This window comes from Zea mays, unplaced genomic scaffold, assembly GCF_902167145.1.
Source record: "Zea mays cultivar B73 unplaced genomic scaffold, Zm-B73-REFERENCE-NAM-5.0 scaffold_313, whole genome shotgun sequence".
Classification (NCBI taxonomy): Eukaryota; Viridiplantae; Streptophyta; class Magnoliopsida; order Poales; family Poaceae; genus Zea; species Zea mays.
In genome coordinates this window covers 35,545-51,465 of record NW_023366941.1, presented here as the reverse complement: position 1 = coordinate 51,465, position 15,921 = coordinate 35,545, and positions in this window count along the sequence as shown.

Sequence of the window (15,921 nt, the reverse complement as noted above, 5' to 3'; positions counted from 1 at the left end):
CCATGTTGGAGGAGCTAAGAGCACTTGAAAAGAATCAAACTTGGGATCTTGTCAAACTCCCTAAGACAGCCTGCTACGAGCCCACTATTTGCACTACACTACTAGTTATCTCACTTGAAACCCTTTGGAAAGGACCCACAAATAGCAAGAACCATAGGGCGGAAAGGGGCAAAAGTAAAGTAAAGTTGTGGCAGAGAGTATGACCACACATAGTTTTTTTCCTGGGTGGGGGGTTAGGTATCCCCTTTCCTATCTGTCTTACTTTCATGTCCTGGCTTTCTATTTGCAAATTCCTAGTAGGCCAGTGTCCCTTTCAAATTGGTTACGGGGGCCTACCTCTTTCATAAAGCTGGAGTCTTTCCCAAGCACGCTTAATGGGGCAGGGATACGGTTTTCTAACCAGTTGTTTACCAGAAAGTATAAGTTTCTACTTTTTGACCATCCCCGCTTAGCGCCCTTCGCTTCTTTGCAATGGCTTTCGTTCTAAGCACTAGGCTAAAAAGAAGCTTCTTCCTCTGTGAAAATAAGTCAGATTTAGTTGAGATTCGGCTTTGCCTTAGCTTGGCCAACAGTCCATCCGCTTTCAGTATTGATGAAGAACGCAGGTACCCTATAAGCAGAAGTACAAGCCAACGCCGAGAAGATAGGAATCAGTAAGAAGTCGTACAAGCATAGCATGAAGCAATAGGGATGAAGGAGGGATAAGATAAGACTCAAGAGCTATAAGCTAACCTTGGGGTTCCTTATAAGCATAAGCACTTGTCTTCTTTCTAACATCACCAGGTGTCAAGCCACCCGGTTCTCTTCCTCTATCCTTCTGTACGAGTTATCCGGTGCTTAGGCTTGGATTCCTCCCACCTGAGCATTCTACTTCCCCCTATTGGCTTACAACTCTCGCCCTCTAGTTACATACTATCTTCTTACTGTGGATCACCATCTTGTTAGGCATTCCACGAATTCCAAATTTCTTTAATGCGACTCAAAAATTATTGCGATAAGTTAGACCTGCTGGGAGGAGATTACCTCTGAGAAACTTCTCATTTTTCTTGGTGGGACAGGGTTGCTTGTCTCTTTTACAGATAGTGGGGGCATCAAAGTTAGGATTCCTTTAAAGATGTGGGGGAAAAGTATTAGCACTGGTAGACTGGTCCAGGAGTTTAGGGGTGGCCTTAACCGTCTCACAATGGCAAACTTCCTCAAGCTACTCAATGAACACGTTGAGGCCTACCTACGCACTTCTTTCCAATATCCTCTATCTAAAAATCAAGTCGTTACGCATTTCTCGCTTCCACAAGGACGAAAAAATAGGACGATTACGGAACTTTTTCTGTCCCCAACTTTTCCCACATTTATTCGTTTACTTTTTCGTATCACTAATTCAGGAAAGTCCCTCTATGGACTGATGTTCTCCGTTTTACGGATCCAAAAGTGGGTAACGCATTGCGATCTCTAGATTTTATGGCTGATGCTTATAATATGCCCGCTGCAGAAGCGAAACCTGTTGCCATCGTCATTTCAATCACAATTAAGGGAGACCGAACGGGTTCAAGGCATTGGGCAGAATGAACGCTTTTTCCTCTCCTTTATCCTTGGATTTCTACCCTTAACCAGTACGACGATAGGAAAGATAAGTTGATAAGCGAACTCAGAAAAGGATCAATTCCAGAAGAAGAGACCTCGACTCTGAGTTTAGTAGAGTATAGTCCACGGTGAACGAACGAGTCCCTAGGATAAGTTAAATTGGTAGGTCGAGCTAAGCCAGATGATTAGTAATCAAGATTAGACCAAAACAACTACCGGGGAAATCCTCAACGTGATAAAATACTATTTCATTGAGATGAAAGATGCAAATGGCAAGTCCTCAATGTGGACGATCCCCAGATATACTTCTGCTCTTCTGGGAAATTAGATGGCAAATAAGCATTCGTCAGGAAGGAGGGACGGACTTTGCTTTGGCGGGATCAGGAATTTCCAAATCCTACTCTTTATCACCTTAGATTATATATAATGAAGAAGAAAGGAGTGATTCCTCGAGTAGATTTATGTTTCTGCTGAATGAATAAATATGAGATGGAGGGTCACACTTACGATGGCACGCACCGCACTTCGAGAGGAAGGGGTCTTCGGTTCGCATTCTTTTCATCGTCGACAACGCGCTAGTTTGCGAAAAATCCCTTGCCTTGCTTCTTAGGAGGAGAGGAGTACGCATCCCGTGCCAACTACATAATGCCTGATGGCCAAACAAGGCTTCTGACTACGAAAGACACCACCCCAGCAGGGAAAGGCGTGAAGCGTAAAAAGCAGCTAATCTGGAAGTCCGGTAGTAATCGAAGTAATCCGTCAAGGCGAGCCAAAGAAGGAACCGAGAAATCTGAGAATTGGCAATCCAGAAGTGGGTGTCGGAAAAGAAGAGACAAGACTTTCCCTCATTCATTCCTTAGATTAGGACGGGGAAGCTTCCTAGAGAGTAGTTAACCCGGGTTAGCTTTGATGGACTACTTACTGGCGCACGGTATTCATATGAGAAAAGGTTGTTCGTGGATAACAGTTGTATTTCTTTACTTGACCCGTACTTCCTTCCCTTAACCTGATCCAGCTAGTCTTTCCTAAGAGATAGGAAGCCGAGAAACTAAACAGGGGATAGCTATCGAGAGAAGCATCGAAAGTATAGAACCCCGGAGCGAGGGGAAGGTCGGATCCTTGACCGAGAGGAGGCCATCCCGAGTTGGTAAGAGGTTGGAAAAGAGGAAAGCAGCTACCCGACCGCGCTAGTTGCTCAATCCGTGGCTTGTGATACTAAAGAAACCAAGCAAGAAAACGGATGCTATGCTAGTTAGCGCTACGAGCAATCAAACGGATATGCTCAAAGGAAAGAACGGACATTTCTACGAGTGAACTCTTCATTCAATAAACAAAGCATGATTGGAGCAAGCTGCCTTGACCAATATACTGGACCATCTGAGAAGAAAGGGGTGATTCCTACTATGACACCAGATAATCCACCAGAGAATAGTCAATCCTAAACTAGATAAAGCCGAGTATGCGAGGAAGCCTAGGTAGCTGTTTGATCGGAGGAAGCACGGCGGAAGGAGGCGGCTAGAACATTCCCTCAAGGAAGAAGCCATATGTTGTCTTACCATGAGCTGTATCCATTGGTCAAAATGGAAATCATTGGTTATTAGTTCGGAAAAGAGTATCAGTCCCGGATAAATCCACTTAAGAAGCTGCTTCTTTTGCTGGGAGCAAGGAACGAACAAGAAAGGTCTTGAGCTGCCAAGAAGAATTCAAAGCGTAGGGTGCACTGCACCCTGGCGGCTACTCTGGTTAATCGCATTACGGTGATCGTTCTTTCCTTCTGGTCTCGTATCCATGCCCATGCTTTCTTCTTTGCGCACTGTTCGTTATGTCCTTAGCCTCCGCTTTGCAATCATTAAATGAACTAGTACACTCAATCGCTGGTTCGACATCTGCCTTCCCTTCTCTGGAGCAGTTATGTAGATAGGAGTGGTAGGAATCAGCGAGCATGTTGCCATTCGAGGTAGTCCAACCTTCCTATTAATTAGAATTCTGGGTAACCCTATCGTTGATTGACGGATCGGAGGGACTAAACTGTTCCCTTTCCTTGCGGTTATCTATTTCCTGTTCGTGCTGCGCCATCAGATTAATCGTATCGTGATCCTGGTATCGCTCGAGCATCTCTTTCTGATGAAACCTTTGCCCTTGCTTTCTCCACTACACCTGGTAACGCACAGTGCTTCTTTCTTCGATCTATCCAAGGGAGGCTTATTCCTTTAAGCAGAGTATCCAGTTCGGCATTCCCCTTTTCTTTCTGATCGTGGTCCTTCTCCTTTATCCGAATCCGAGTGACTTCCTATTCGAAAAGAAACAACTACTGTCACTCAAGAAAGCAGATCAAGAAAGCTGAGCCATAACTTCACCTCCAACCCAACCCTATGCTAAAGAAGGTGCAAGAAAAGCTTATGCTGGTGCAAGAACTTACCCTCTCTACGAAAGAGACCTTGCCACAGCCCACTTCCTCGGACGAGTTATATTCCTTTTTTGCTATTACCCCACTCTCTGCTTCTTCTATATCTGATGATACCTTAGCCGAGGACGAAAACGACTACGACGAAGAAAAACGAATGAAGGCCGATTTCCTTTTCCCGGTGGTGGGTACCTCGACTCCAATAACAAAAGAAGAACAGTCTCCCGTACTGCCAATCTACACTACACGAAGAAGGGAGGAAAGCCGTTGATTGATTGCAGCCTCGGTTCAAATCTCTTGTCTGTTCTCTAGTCTCTAGCAGCAAGGAATGATTGCCCCGGCCCACGCTTGGAATAATAGGGTTGCCTACTTGAATGCTGGACACACTTTTTCTGATCTGCTGGCAGCCGAATTGGAAACAAGGTCAGATATCAAGAGATCCAATCTTAGGCTGTATCAAACTTCCGACTTCATGAACTCCCCTTCCACCTATCAAGGTCCAAAGGACCGATATCAGCTCCCATCCCATCCCGACAAACAGAAATGATCTCATTCATTCACATCTGGTACCAATACCAATCAATGTGTCAGTTCACTCAATGCGAGTAGAATACGAAAGACAGAACAGGGACCTGGCCAATGGATAAGAAATGGGTAGATTCACACCGGCCTCAAAGAGTTGTCAGTCCCTTTCGAGTAAGCAGCCTAGCCGGCGATTGTGACAGAACTCGGCTAAGAGGTCAATGCTAAGAAGCAGTCAACTCAATTCAAGTCAAGGTGCCGGGATAGCCACTATTTATCCGGCCAGTGGAATAGCTTTCCACCGAGCCCCAAGCAAGTAAGTAATTCGCTTTCCTCCGTTCGTGTAAGCACTCATGCTTCCACTTCACTCCAGAAAGGAAGCTAAGCTCATTTCTGCCATAGAAACAAACTCATTTCGGGGCGGGGTTCTTCCCTAATTGGATGCTGAACCAAGCAAGAAAACTTAGGATGTGCTAGACTCGCGATAGTGAGTAAGAGGAAAGCGTTAGCGCAACTGCTTTCCAGCTAGAAAACATCATTTCAAGCACTGGCCTTCCTAAAATACGGACTAGAACTCATCTCATCCATTCCCAAGGCTAGCTCTGTTTTGGTGCGGGTCTAGTAGACAGTTCCCTCTCGTGGTTTCATACATCCATAGATTTGCATTCAGGATATCATCCGTGGGTACAGGAAAGGTTGACTTCTCTCCTTCCATCAAGTCCAGAAGCAAGGTCAATCAAGTGCAGGATCAGCAGGAGCGCGCCCATTCACTAATCGAAATCGTCTTTTCTAACGATTTATGGTATGGCCCGAGACCAGAAAAAGAGTAGGAATGATAGATTCCGCTTCCAAAACAAGGGTTCATGAGCCTGTTTCAGATGATTCCTGTGTTCGATTCGAAAGGTGACGGGCCTATTCCGTCCAATGACCACAAATACAATCGTACTTTTGATTCTCTTAAAGCACTGAAGAAGCACTGAAGTCTATGGCACGCTTTGGTTGAGCTGGCCTTGGTTCTCACATGAATCACGTAAGCAGATTTGACCTCTGGAAACCACAATATGGATTTCGAAAACTGCATTTCCCCGTGATTTTAGGCATCACTCTTGCCCTCTATGGACGGTACGAGGAAAAGAAGAAAGTGTGTTTCGTTTTGCACAATCAATGGACTTCAACCGATTCTTCAGTTGGCTAAGAAGAAGGCAGCCAACAGGATGGGAAACTTAAAATGGATAATGCCCCGGCAGGCTCGGCACTCATGCTTTCAGGCAGGCGCGGAGTTCATCCCACTATACTAGACTAGGTTCGCGAGCCCTGTCCGATTGGACGATAAATCTTATTTTTTCATAGTTTCTTTCGAAACAGCCCGCATTCCCACTCTTCCTTTTAGGAAAAAAAATAAACATGTGAAGAAAGCCCGCTAACCCACTCTTCCTTCCCTTGCCTAGGTAGGGATATGCAAGAATAAGCAGGACAACCTACCTTATGAATTCAGTAATATGACGCTAGCTTAGCTAAAATAGCAAAAAATAAACTCATCTTAGTTGGCAATATGTCTTCTTTCTTTGTTCGTAACTTTAAACTCATTGAACTAGCGCTAAAGCACTCGCATCTCTGAAATTCTAGGCCAAAAGCTATGCTGACCGATCCATAAATCTATAAACAGAGTTTAGAGAGCCATTACTTCTTTCTTCCCTTGGATCTGGAGGCAGACTTGAGTATTAAATAATAGAACGCAGCATGGACAACGAATAAAGAGAATGTACGGAACAACGCCTTCTTCTTTTTCCGGCCTGGCAAATCCCTGACCAAAGACAGTGCCAGAAGATAGCCAACACAGGACAGAATACTCTCTAGAAAACAGATCGCCAATTGGCGACTTGGTTCATCGTCCCACGAGTCGGTGACTCATCTCTACTTTTTAGTTCGTAACAGTCATATGCCAGACGACTTTCTACTTTCCTCCTGATGAAGAACCCCCGCAGACTCTGATTCCTCTGGCGAACAACTTCCTTCTTTTGGGAGATATTATTGATATGGAAATCCAATACTTTCCACTGTTCGACCTGACCTCTTCGCGACTAAAGACCCGCCTGTTCTAAGAGGATACTACTTACTTAAGAATAAGCCTCAACTCTCAGATAGAATAGATCTCTTTTCAAGCTCCTATTTAAGTGTAAGTGCCAGGACTGGACTTCCCACACGTATTATATACCTGCCGATGTCCCAATTCATAAAAGAGCTTCCTCTTAGCCACTTGAACTGATTTAAGAAATCTATCTCTGGCAACTTGAAAACAACCCAACCTATTCCTTGGGCGCTTATGCTTTCAACAGAGCTGACTTCTTTGTGACCAGCACTGATGCTTCGTCTGCTGCGATCGGACGATCAATACAGATATAGAATGTGACACCGTCGACTCTGCTGCCTTACATTCTATTAAAGAAAACCTCACATATATATCATTGAGTCATACTTTTAGTTTTCATGCTCGTATAACTGTCAAATCACTACTAATCCTTTCTAGACAATCCCGGCACGGCAGGCACTGGATAGAGATCTGACCTTATGGAAATGGGAAATGCCTATGCTTTTTCGACTCTGACTTCCCCATAACCTGGCGCTTCGCCCGTGGTCAATGGTACACTGGCCAACGGCACTACGGAAAAAGGTCTAGTTGATACTAGAGAATCCCCGCTCCAATTTCCTACGGCACTCTTTCTTTCTGTGTGAGTGCATACCTACTTTCCGGATAGTTTCCCACTTCTTAACCAGCGGCAGGCTTGCCCGTCACCCCGTCACCATTCACATTCACCTTGGGGGCCCCATGCTCTTCAAGACTTCTATGTATGATACCTCTCCCTCTGCTAAGCTTCCCAACCCAAACCTTTCCCGGCAAGCAAATAGAATAGAATCCTATCCTATGAAACAAGCTTCTACTATTCAAATCAAACCTCAGAGTCTTCGGATGCACGTGCTTTGTGAACATTCCATCTCCTGCACAAGACAAACTCAGCTGTGAAGGAATGAATGGGAATGGGCTTGTCGGCTGTGAAGACTATCATCTGTAGGCGAGCGAAGCAAAGCCCTAGTTCAATCTAGAGGCCGTCACGAAGGGATCCCTCGGGTCAACAAGCAAGGGATGAGCGCTTTGTTGCTTTATTATCACATTAGAGAAGCGGAACCTCCAAGCTCAGACATCTCGAACTCAGAAACTACCCTTCTATCCCACCCTGCTCCTCCGGCATCGGAAGCAGAACTACCTGACCGAAGGGAGATAGACAGGAAGGGAAGACGGTCATACAAAGGCCGAATAAAGCTCTCTTGAAGCTGCATCTGAATAGACCTAGAGTCACTCAGTACATACGAACCCTTGAATAAATAAGAATTGAGAAGTATGAAATGTGGGCATCATAACAAAAAAAGAAAAAGACCGAACCTGTAAGACTAATGTCTACTTATTTATACCTTTGAGAGGTCCACTTAGACTATTATTATTTTCTCTTTAGCTACGTAGGTTATATAAGATTCAATTCAATCTAACAAGCGGACCCTTCGGCTACCACAAGATATTTAGAAACCAAAGAAGCTGAGCCTACTTTACGCACTTAAGGCAGCAGCAGATGATGAAGAAATGGGCGGTAGATGATAATGAGAAAGGGCGCCCCTTGGCATTTCCTGCGGGGGAGTCTGATTGATCCAATCACGACGAATGATGTCAACCCCCTCTTTTGCGCCTAACTTGACTCTGATTCCCCCACTATGAGAGCTGATCCAGGGGCTAGTTCGGCTACAGAATGGAATTTACGAAAGCCCGTCTTTCCGACTCAATGTATTGCCCTTTGGGACCAGGATCTGACGAGGAAGTGAGAGAGGGGACACCAAACATAGGTGCGTACCATTGCCCCAATCCAATGGACTATGTCATACAGGGAGGAACCCATGGAGGTTGGAAAGAAAGCAGGTTTTGCTTCTGCTTCCTTCGAGCTCCCACAGCAGTCTAGAAGTCTTCCCCAGGGCGCTAAGCGATAATTTCTGTCCTCAGGACGTGGGGGAGCAAGTTTCGAACCCGACACATCCACTGCACGATCCTTTTCAGCTGTAGTTCCGGGATTGGATTTACAAGGGGGCGGGAATTCTTTGTTAGCTTTAGGCTAGCAATCCGGTTCAAAGCCAGATTGGCCCACTTATTCGAATATAAAGAAGAGGAAGACAAACTAGCCAAGAGACAGAAAAAGGTAGAGACCAACCACCGAAACAAGGGAGTAAGGGCTAGGGGTATATGGGCCAAGAAAGGTCCGATGTATCGGTCAGCTATACCTAATCCTTCACTTAAAAACGCATCACACCCTTTGTAGGTTCAAGCCGAAGTCAAGCATGATCACCTACTGCAAACTCCAAATATCGTGGTCGGCGTACCTGGTCCTGAGCAGCTTTTAATCTAGAATAAGTTGAATCTTCTCGGCACTCTCCTTCATCTTCTGTGGCCCCGTCGGTCGGTACGTGCCAACCCCAACAAATCGGGGTACGACAAAGGTTCCCGTTCGCGTGCATCCAGCAGGAATTGAACCCGCAAATTTACCAATTATGAGTTGGGCGCTTTCACCATTCAGCCATGGATGCTTAACAGGGATCATCGTACATCGTAAATAACCAATTTTCATATAGAAAGACATATCATAGAAAAATGAAATCGAAAATATTCGGAGATGACTATGAAAACACCTCTCCGGATCCTCGAATTGAAAGAGAGATTGAGAGGGATCAAGAATCCTAATTCTCGCTATTTGGAATGGATCCAATTCTATTGAGTCTGACCCATAGTGATCATTTCTCTTTAGCAAAGAATGACCTTGGTTATCAAAGGATTGAACAACCGAGATCCATTTACTTATGATACCTAGTTGACATTGCTAACAAGGATCTAATGAATTATGAGTTTAATAGATTCTCTTTAGCAGAAAGACGTATATTCCTTGCTCATTATCAGACAATCACTTATTCCCAAACCTCGTGTGGGGCTAATCGTTTTCATTTACCATCTCATGGAAAACCCTTTTCGTTCCGCTTAGCCCTATCGGGTATTTTAGTGATAGGTTCTATAGGAACTGGACAATCCTATTTGGTCAAATACCTAACGAAAAATTCCTATTTTCCTTTCATTAAGGTACGAGGGCTTCTTATTCCACAAGAACGAAAGCACCTTTTCATTCTTTCATATACTAGGGGTTTTTACTTGGAAAAGACAATGTTCCATACTAAAGGATTCGGGTCCATAACCACGAGTTCCAGTGCACTAGATCTTGTAGCACTTAGCAACGAGGCCCTATCCATTAGTATTCCACATAAGAAATCCATTATAGAAACTAATACAATTAGATTAGCTCTTCATAGACAAACTTATTACTGCAATGCAATCTCGACATGTGGAGTGGAAGAGAAGAGGATTTTAGCTTCCAATACCGGATTGATAGCTGTGAGTGGAAGGATGGATGTCCTAACACGAACGGAGTCAGGTTTACTCCACAAGTGCCGATACCTCTGCCCTCGAATGCGGAAGTTGATTGTGTTTGTATCATATCAAGCCCTGCTCTTGTTTCTATATCGATAAGTGCCAGCTCTGGCAACCCAGTTTGAAGCAAGCGCCACTTTAGCGCGTGTACAGAACTAGTCTCAGAGGATGATTCTTGATTCTCTAAGCTTTTCGCAGCGCAGCCTAGGAGGTAAGGTAAAAGAACCTAGGTGTTAGTTGTTCATTTCACTCTAGAAGTTTTTGCTCCAGCAATCTACTTCCCATCCCAAAGGTAAAATCCGATTCATTGATTTCGATTCAAGAATCTCTTATTTCTCCGGTAGAAGGTGCCAGAAACATGGATTTCTTGACTGTCTGCAGAATGCGAACCTGACCGATCTCGTTCCTCGGGGCACTTACTCTATTGGAGCAATCCATCCGGTGGGGCCAGACGCATCGTCGGCAGACTAGAGCGAGCCTTAGTGAATCCTGAGTGGATCCAAAAGCATGAAGCTTCCTTTCCTGTGCTGAATATCTTACGCGGGGCTGCAGTGATCATGCCCCAATCCTCGTCTTATTCCGGCTGCCAGCTCTGGACCAAAGCCATGAATTGAGCATGTGGAAACCCACCCCGTAGTGAAGAAAGCTCCCGGTCACAGGAAATCCAATGTTTCTGAAAAAAGAAGAAACTGTTTTAGACCAAACTAGCGCTCAAAGCATGGGATAAGCAATCCTTCGGAAAAGCTGGAGACAGAGTGAGGATATGCACTCAGGCAGTCAAAGAAAATCGATTCAAGCAAGACTTGATCCCTCAATGCTGAGCTTCTTGATTTGATCCAACCCCTCACTCAAAGCTGGTACAACTCTTGCAAGAAAAAGAGAGCGAGAAAAGGTCTACTCGACGAGAGAGACCCACACATACTTTAGCCCCTTTGGGACGGTTCCCTGTATTGCCTAAAAACGATTCCGATTGGAAGTAAGAATTCCTCTTTCTCTAAGGCAAGTTCACCATTTCATTTCTATTTTTGAGCAGATCGGACTTATGAAAGATACGATTTCTTCGAATTCCCTTTCCCGATCCACGAAGGATGCTTGCTCGTAAACTGGTGCGCAGCGAAAGATATTCACTCATATTCTATTTGAATCTAATTCTACGAGCCCCTTTTCTCCTCAAGAAAGCAGAAAGCAGGAAGAAAACACGGAATACACGGCGGAATACACGGGTTCTCAGACGTGCCGGAGTTCTTGGGTTGCTAGAAGAAGCTCTGACGGGCGCAGTTCATGATTGTGCTGGCACTTCCTTAGCGGCCTCAGCTTGAGATATATTTGTCACATCCATAAAAAACCCTCTTGATTCCACGTTCGCGGATGAGCCTCTAGCCTACTCCACGGGGGTGCCAATCTAGCGGGCCTATCTTATCTATTCTTCAGCGGTTTCGACGGGAGATGCTTTCAATTAAGAAGGCGTCATATACCATATACGAATGGGAATGGGAATGGGATTGATTGGTAGCAGATGTTCAACATTCACACAAGCCTTAATCGACCTTAAAGAGCGTATTCCATATAGACTTCCGGCTTCTTTCTTCGTATCTCGCAATGCTACTTTATTTCAATGCAACACCTCAGTTACTGCTTGAACAGCTGTCTTCTTCGTCAATGATTATGGATTCTTTCGTTGATGCCCAGAATGGCTCATTCCGCAAGGATAAGTTTGCGTATAGAATTATTGAGGGCCATGGCTCTACAGGTGTGGCCTTAAGCTACGCTCCGAAAAGTTGGATCTTTATGTGAGAAAGAGTATTTATGGTCTATAAGTGTTTCTTACTCTTTAAACCAACTTCTTCTTAAACAAAGGGAAGAGTACACTCCACGAGATCCAATGAGGAACGTATAATTACTAGAATCGTGCCGGTCCAGGCCCGGGACCTCCTTCTTGTCTGGTTAGCTAGCCCAGTTCATCTAGAATTGTCATATAAAGTCAAGGCGCCGGGATTCCAAGTCTAGGTTTCTTTCCTTCTGTCTTTCTTTGGCACAAGAATGTGGGGCTAAGTCACAGATAGTGAAGTCAAGACTCAGCTCGGGTAAGAACGGATGACAGGTCGATAAGTTTACTAGTTTTGCAGCTTTACGAGCATAACTTTAGAAAAAGGAATCCAATTATCTTAGTAGCCACGTGTTGAATAACTTTAGGGATGAAGCCTTACCAATCACCCTATTCCGCCGAACCAGCATTCCTGATACCTTCTTCCTGTGCTTATACTCTCTGAAATGGAGACTAGGATCTTTTTCTTTCTTCCGGCACCTTTCTTTAAGCTAGTCGACTCTCCCTCGATGGAAAGTGGATGACCGGAGGATAATTTCTGTTTTGATCGCCAGTCTGGCGAGTCACTCTTTGATTCCTTTATTCGGGGGAGTTCCACAGATCCATTCGACTTTCTTATATATTCCCACTCCACTTTGGCAGTAGATCAATTCCAACAAGGGTCTCTTGGCACAGCCACTCTTATTGAGGAAGCTTCTTACGTAGTTGATATTCCTCTCCTCGAGTATTTTCTCCTCTCCCATTCCATTATAGTAGTTCCCATTATAGTTGTGCAAGAGGAAGTAGTTTTGAATCAACCACCAACAGGACAAACCTCTTACTATGGCTATCAATGAGAAGCCCTGAGTTTTGAAGTTAGCCTTTCTCTAGCCAGATTAGATACCTGATTTATTGCACCCATTTCCATTGCCAACTAACGCTCATACGTTTCCATTGCTGGGCAGGCTACTCGTAGAAGAATATAAACACAGTCTATCAGCAGAGTTAGACTGGGCTGAGGTGGAGACCAATACAAAGTTTCTCGAGAGACAAGCAGAAGATCTATCAAGTCAATTCCAAGTTTCGGCCTTATGGGACTAAGACTCTTTCAGATTGATGCTGAAATAAGAGAATTGACGCTCTCCTTTCGATTCGATACGACATTTTGAGATCTTTGAGCGAGAATAGCATCCGAACGAGAATTCCACTGGGCTTGAAGGCGCAGGCCTTAATGATGTGGTGGTGGCAGTTGATTATTTTCTTAAGTAAGTAAGATTCCCTAAATAAGGACTTTTAGTGGGCCCAGGTTTATTTCATGATTTTCTGCTAAAGTGCCAGTCAAAGGATAGATTGATAGCTTTATCACTCAGCTTATCAGGTGATTCCTGTTTATGTTGGGGTAGGCTTGATGGATGGCTATATTCCTCCAAGAGGGAGGGGAAGAGCCCGAGTCAAAGTTCTTTGTTGACCAATCAAAGAGAATGAAAGAAATATAGAAAGAATGGATTAGTGTCAACTCCATGAATCGGTACAGGTAGAAGTAGAGGGGGCATGCCAAAAAGAATTTGAGAAGCCTCGTTTCTGAGCTTTTACAGCATCTTTTGATTCAGAAGCATCTCCCACGAAATCACATAACATAAGTGATCCTGCGGAACCGGCTTTCCTACACTCACTGATCCATTCAAAGGATTTTATTTTCTCACGACTGATCCGCACTTCAGCTCCGATATTAATAAGCACTGCCTTCTAGCCAGTCTAGTCCCGGAGACATTATACTCTGGGTCTGGCATCGCCTCGCAAGATCATCTAGTCTAGATTTACTCGGGTGTGCCCGATTTCCATGATCCCTATTTCATAGCTTGGCTTGGGTTGAAGGTGAAGTCTTTATATTCTAGTTAGAGTCACTACTTTAGCTTTAGAATGAGGAACGTATCGTATATAGAATGAGGAACGTAGAATTACTAGAATAGAAAGGCGAATAGAAAGACTAGTTACTCGCTCTAAAGTATTATACGTGAACTATTCTCACAGAGGAATGAAGGGAGCTGGAACCAGGCTGCCCAGGAAGGATTTCTGAGCTCTACTCTAGTATTGACTGGCTTTCAAGGAATGGAGCTGCCTATATAAATAGAAAAAGCTTTGCCCAGCGAGAATTTCATTTCTTTAAGTAAGCTGCTAGGTCTTATTTGATGAAAAGCAAGACAATCCACCATGGATCGGAGGGGGCTATATACGAAACTGAGGAGCTCTTACCTCTATTTATGATAATAGAATAGCTTTGGGTGGCTTCACTTATCTGATAGCCAATGAGTCACTATTCCAATCACCGCCCCTCGCTCGTGCCCATCCATTAACGGAACGGACTTACCGTTACTAAGCTCGTAAAGAGGAGGGCTATCTTTCTTTGAGGTTGCGTATGATTCTTAATTTGAAATGAATGAATCTGTTCATAAGATTTGGATCGAAGAAGCTGCCTTACCTTCTTCTCAACCCCGTCTTCGAAAGAAAGCGAGCTGCTACTTTCTCTATCCATACTCTATCCATATCTGCCACTAACATAACTTTATAGCATAGCTGGATTGGATCCTTGGTAGGAAAAACCAAACTAAGGAACAGGACTGGATCCTAATGGTCAATCACCCCGGCAGCACTTCTATTTCGGTTATCCCCCGCCCGCAGAAGCTGATTCGATTCAAAGATATGCGAACGAAAGGAACATCGAACACACGATATGTGATTCGAGATGAGATTGCCATCCCAATAGGAATAGTCATAGGGAGCTACCAGACCCCGGCCATACATATCCGAATGAGACGAACAAGCATTCCTCCGTTTTAGGTCACTCCCTTCTCAGGATACATACGACTAGAGCGTAGATACTTTACCCCCCTTCCAGTAAGGGATCCTGCCAGAGGAATTCGGGGAAGAGAGGGACAGCTATGCATCGAATTTGGATTCCTCTCCTCACATTATACGTGTGGGTGCCAAAGTCAATAAAAAAGAGACCTGGAGAAAGGTGGTCCTGCAAGAAATGTTTTGGGACTGGCCTCTGACTTTGAGGGACTAAAAGATTATTTTATTTTATATCTATTTGGAGAAATGTCCCGGCACTTTTATAGGTTGAGGTTCATTTTCACCCGATCAACCTCGTCGATCGCAGGCAGCTCAAAGAGCGAGTGCAACAGTCTTTCTTTCTTACCTGGATAATGGAACATGCTCTAGAAGCCCGCTTTTAGAAGCTTTATCCGTCGTTCCATTCCAGCCCCTCTTGGGATAATGAATGTAGCGTAGGATATAAAAAGTGAGTTCTAGGCCCGATTCGTCTATAGAAAAAGGCTTGTCCTTTTAGAGCTCATTGGATAGGAGAGAAGAGTTTTCAAGGCATTTTTCAGGACATATTTATTTATTTACTCTTTTTATGACTGGCCTAAGCGCCCCCGAGAACTTTTAAGGGGACCAAGAGTTGCAAAAGATCGAGTGGAGCTTGGGAGAGTAGATTTCCAATCTGAAAAACCAGCATCTGCTTATGGTGCAAAATCCCATATTCGCTTTTCAGCTAACTAAGTAGAGTGCCCGCGGATATATATGTTCTTTTCAGGGATACGCTTTTTATGAATATGCAGTTCCAGATCTTGGTAGGTCTGTTTTTTCTTTTATTGGCGCCTGGAGGACTAGCCAACTACCTTGGGAGGGTCAATTGTTTTGAAAAAAGGTTGCATCTCCACGGAGTCAAGGGTGCTAAAGCGCTTTTCAGCCGGGCCATGGAAAACTTTTTACTTCTGATTTCTATCCTTAAAACTCCGATTTTTCGAACTCTTTGTCCCGATCTCTTAAGTAAAATCCGGTTGATGCCCAAATTCCCATTGAAATGCAGAAGTCGAAAATCCATTTGGGTTAGGAGATATGAAGTAAGCAGTATTGGATGGATCCTTAGTTCGGGGGCTACTGGGCCGGTTCTTGGAGATCAAAAAAGTTCTCCGTTTTCTTCTAAGTGTTGATGGGAACAGTCGTAAAGATCCTTTCTAGTAAGAAGATCCTTTCTAGTGGACCTCGGGAAGTAGTGTAAAGCATGAGCCCATCTCTTCTCCCGATATCACA